We start from the raw sequence: 5,338 nt of genomic DNA, 5'->3' as shown, positions 1-5,338 counted from the left end.
AAAAAAAAACAAATACCACCACCAAACTCTCTCCAAAAAACAAAATCACACAAAAGTTGGCTGCTAATTGGTCTGAGACTTTGATCAGCAGATCTCCTGTAACATGAGACTGAATCTGCAGTGATGCCATCCAGCCACTGTGAAAGATTTCAGCTGTTTCATCTGCGAGGCCAAACTTTCAGCACAAGCGTTCCTGCTGCTTCTCCAAGAGGTTCGTTTTGCTGCCATCATCCTGCTCAGAGGCACACTGAGGTCAATCAAGGGTAAAGGACAAAAGCAGGGTAATGACAACAATTAGAAGTGCAGGGTATTAAATTACCAATAGCAGAAGTCTGAAATTAGAGTCTGAGAACACATGGATGGTACAGTGTTACACACCTGTTTTCCTCGTCCACAAATTTATCTTGTCTACTCAGATCGCAAAAATCACTGAGCAGGAGCTGCTTCTCACTGAGTGTTTACATATTGCCTAATCCTGCCAACCTTGGTTGTGACATCCATGTGCTAATCAGGTAAAAATAAGAGAGACAACTAATTTCAGCATAGTGTGTTACTCTGAGGAGCTTCACTTCACACGCTGAAACAGAAGATACTTCCACAAGAAGCCAAACAGTACCTGTAAGAAGTATGCAAGATAACTGGAAGTTGTATCTAAGGTAGATAAGCTCTCATTCTGCTTCCAGGGGTGCTGAGCATAAAAATGAATTCTAGGTCACACACTAGGCTCCATATGGATGCAGCTACGATGTGAAACACTCTGGACTCTACTGCTGAAGGGTTCTAGGCACACAGTGTCAGTAACACATATGTTTTTAAACATATTCAATGCCTTGACCAACAGAAGCAAACAGAACAATGGTTATGAAACCAATGTCTGGATTCTAGTTAGAATATCAACTTTGTCACAGTATTTTAAGGTTTATTTAAGAAACAATTAAAGCATGCCACATACACACAGGTACTTAATTTGCTACTTAATGAGTTTCATACCAGCACAGCAGAACCTCACAGTTTATTCAGGCAGTCCCTCATTGCTCAAACAACTCAGCAGGCAACACATACAAAGTAGGTAACAAATGCCTCAAAAAGTAGACTGTTCTTTAAAACAAAAGAACACAAAGCAAAACCAAAACATAACTAAAGTACACATCCTTCACATCCTTTAAAAAAAATAATCGGGTAAGTCACTATCTAATGACCTCCAATCACATCACTGACAAAACTCAAACACAGAAAGCAATCTCAGCATAACAAATCTCAAATTGCTCAATTTCTACTCCAGCGCTGTTCGCATCTTACAGGAACTATAAACTTCTGGAGAAAAGTGAAACGAATCAGCATGAGGCTATTTTTCAAATGGCTCTTCAGTAGTGTGAAAAACCTGCCACTGCAAGATGCAGAAATTGGAGGCTGAAAATCTTCCAGGCCATGCTGCAATTCACAGCAACCCCCATCAAGAGTTGTACACGTTGAGGGCGACGATGAAGAGGTATGTCCCTCTGTGCCCTATTTTGCACAGCTGTGCCCTATTTTGTATCCTCATATCCTCACAACGAAGGGCCTGAAGTCTTCATCGTGAGAAATGCCCACTTCTGGAAAATGGAAAGCAGCAGCATCTGGAATGATCCTTGGCTGTAAACACTGGGATCATGACCAGAGGAGGCTATGGGGAATGACTATTGCTGGACAAAGTGTCTGGAATGGCGGTGAGAATGAAGGGAGGGAAAAAGGTTAATCACAAGCTGGGCACAAAAAGCAGCAAGTTCCTGTGATGAGCTCATTCCTTCTCAAGCGAGCAGCAAGGGAGGAGAGAAAGACACTGGGATGGGATCAGATATACAGCCTTGCCAGGTCAGGGAAGGGGGAAAGGGGAGGGAAAAACAAAGGAAGATAAGCAGGCCCCTTCACTGAGTCATACCAGAGCTACTGCCTCTGGAAGGGAGCCAGATCTCAGCTGGAGCATTTGCCTCTGCTTTTTTCCTCTCAGAAAGACAAGGAAAAGCAAAGCCACCAAACTCAGCCGCCCACCTGAAAAGCTGTATGTGGGTGACTTTTTGTGCTACCCTGAAGAAAGATTCATTTGTGGATCAGTTATTTCATAATATAAAATACAGAAGTCTTCAAAAATAGACAAATATCAAATAGACAAGTATCAAATAGACACATTATTCCTCAAACCACACATTGCTTTCTCTTAGGTAAATTTCTAACCTGCCTTCTCCTAACTCTCTTTCATCAATTAAAAGCCTATGACCCTTTAAAGCAATTTCAAACTGTATACCTATTTCTGTAAAATTTATCAGGCATGTCAGCCTCAAATCACCCCCAAATCAGAATTGTGACTTTAAATATTCTGGCTACACATTTTACAGTACTCATTATCACATAACAAGAGGTACCTTGAATGTGGTTTCAGAGTGTCCTCACTACTTGTACACAGTGTTGTTAAGCAAAGCCATTAATTTAGCAACTGCTGCTCATTTATTAACATCCCACATAACACGACATGTACTCTTACCCTGATATCTTTGCGGATGGATTTACAGTTTGGTTCTGTCTTCCAGCAGTTGAACAACACCTGACAGAAACACCCAACTGAGCACTTGCACGCTTCTATTAAGGCAGCCAGTAAAACCTTGAGGAAAAACTCCAAGACCTTGAGAAGGCCAAGGAATAAATCACAGCCTCAATACCACACTTTAGTAACAGGAATGACAAATCAGGAATCACCAATTAAACAGAAAATTCAATTTTCAATATACTTCCAATTGTTACAAATAGGCCTTCTGATTTCTCAAAGGTTTTTTTTTTTTTTAATATAAAAAGTACTTACAACAATTGCTAGCCAGCAGACCAGAAATACTGCCTGAGAAGATAATTGAAATTTTGTTTCATACCTGAGCATTACCTAGTGAATTAAAGCCCCCTGGTTTAAAATACAAATAGCTGTATCATGAGACTCCTTTCGAAATGCAAAAACAACTACATCAAATAGTATCTATGATCTTATACAACAAAGCACGAATTGAATACTGCCTTCATTGTACTAACACCATGGCAGTGTTGCAGCATTTCTGAAATTTTACTTACATCCAATTCATTATGGTAACAGACATGAAAGTCTGCTACAAGAATCACATGCTGAAATGGAGTGAAATGGCTTAACCCAGCTAAGATGAGTTCAAACAGCATTTCTCACAATGTTTTACTTCACCATTTGCTATTATAGCCAGAATTTTACTCTTCATACATCGTGAGAAAACAGAGAATAGCAGATGGATTCTGCTTAAAGAGCTTTTTGAGTTCTTGCCTTTTCAGCTCTTACTAAGCAAAAATGTAGGATACCAAAAAATGACGTGCATGGATCTTCTGGAATAGAATGCAATTCCATCTTCAGAAGACCTACAGAAATTGGCAAGCGTTATAGCAAGAACAGTCCACTCCAAGAGTTCATTCCTCCACTATTTTTAAACAGATGTGTCTCTTTACTTCCCCTAACCACCATTACCACAAACCACTTCAATTTCATAGATCATACTGGCAAACCATTCCAAAGTGATTCTTAAACACAGGATTACAGAAAAGAAAAGAAAAAAAAAAGTCATAAAAGATAAGAACATTGGGAACCTTCTCATTCATACACCTCTGAGAACACAGCACGAGTAGAAAGAGCAAGCGCTCTCAGAGCCAATGTCCATGCCTGGCATTGGACACAGTACTGCCAGACATTAACTTTGTGAACATCTGCACAAATCATCTGCATGCACCAATCCATCTCCACGCACCCAGTAGGTGAAATTTGGAGCCTGATCTGACCTTGATTCCCAGTTAGTTAGGCAGCACAGCCACATGGCTTTAAGCACACCAAGATTCAGGCAAAGCTCATTGTGCCAGAGGTGTGGCAGCATACACAGGTGCGATGGTTCACTACTACACCAGCAGGACAGCAACTGAACACCTGTCCTGCAGGCAAGGTGCACACCTTAAACCCAATGAAAAGGGATTTTCCTAGCCAGACCAACTGAAGCCAAGACAAGACACTGCCTGCAAACCAAACAATAGCACACATAACAAGACCCTATGTGGTACATTAGAAGTTGTTTTTACTATTTCTTTATACCAAAGAAAGCGTTAACATAGATGTCAGTGATTATACATTATTTCCCTTTTTGACTCTCAAGCAAAGCGTTGCCCTCTCTCTGAAGCCAGGTATGCTGCTTCTGACAACTTGCTTACTTCAACACCTCTGCAGACAGGATTATGTTTGGGGAAAAAAAAAAAAGGGAACTGAGATGCAGTGAGAAGCTCTTGAAGCTTATTAACAAACATTACAAATAGAGAAAAGGAAAAAAAAGCCATTAAAAAGTTCAACAAGGAGCTAAGCAGATGATAGCCAAGTCACGCTTCCTCTGCAAAGCAGAGCAAAACGTGTTTTCTAACCAACATGAATTAGAAACACTTCTATTATGCAAAGTAATATTAAAGTTGATGGTTTGGGAAGCTAAGGGTTTCCTGCTGCACTCCTAACAGCCAGACACCTAAACTGCCTCGCTGTTTACTTTAGGATGCCACATTCATGATACGGCATAGCCCAAACATTTTCTTTCAGGAAAATGAGCCTTAATGCATTAACCACACACACGCACACACAGCCTGCTACCTGCCAGACAACCTCAGGCTCTACATTTTTTAATAATGAAATAGCTACTCGTGCCATTACATAAATATTATTACATAATATCTCCTTTGTATGCAAAATTAGAGCTACAACAGAAGAGGTCCCACTATTCCAGGGCTGTGTCTGTTAATCCCACTCATCCACTTGGTGATTTGGAGCTGCAGATGCTCCAGATCACAGCAGCTTTTGTAGCACACATTCCTCTGATCTGAGAACAGGTAAACGTAAAACAAAAACCGTAAAACAGCATGTTTTTCTGTATAATGGAACAAAATACACCGTGCCGCGTTTTATCACGCTTTTTTTTTCCTCTGTTTTTTTTGTCTCGCCTCACGGCTGATGTATGGGAGCAACGCTTTATTTCCAACGCGTCAATAAAATACGGAGAAATACCTTAATTCCCAAGGTCAGCATTACACAACGCGAGCATAAAGGGAACGCGGCAGCGATCCCTCGTACGTCCAACCCCCGAACGAGGACAGCCTTCGCTTTAAACTTCGATTCACGCACGGCGCACCCGGAATCGATACCGAACCCCGCTCCCGAACGCCGCGGCCGTGAGGGCGCTCACGGTCAGAGCCGCCCGGGCTGCGGGGACCCCACGCCGAGGGGGGAACGTGACATGAGGGCGCCCCCGGGGCCGACCCACGGCCGTGCCCC

The sequence above is a fragment of the Meleagris gallopavo genome, chromosome 2 (assembly GCF_000146605.3).
Source record: "Meleagris gallopavo isolate NT-WF06-2002-E0010 breed Aviagen turkey brand Nicholas breeding stock chromosome 2, Turkey_5.1, whole genome shotgun sequence".
Classification (NCBI taxonomy): Eukaryota; Metazoa; Chordata; class Aves; order Galliformes; family Phasianidae; genus Meleagris; species Meleagris gallopavo.
This window is presented reverse-complemented; position numbering follows the sequence as displayed.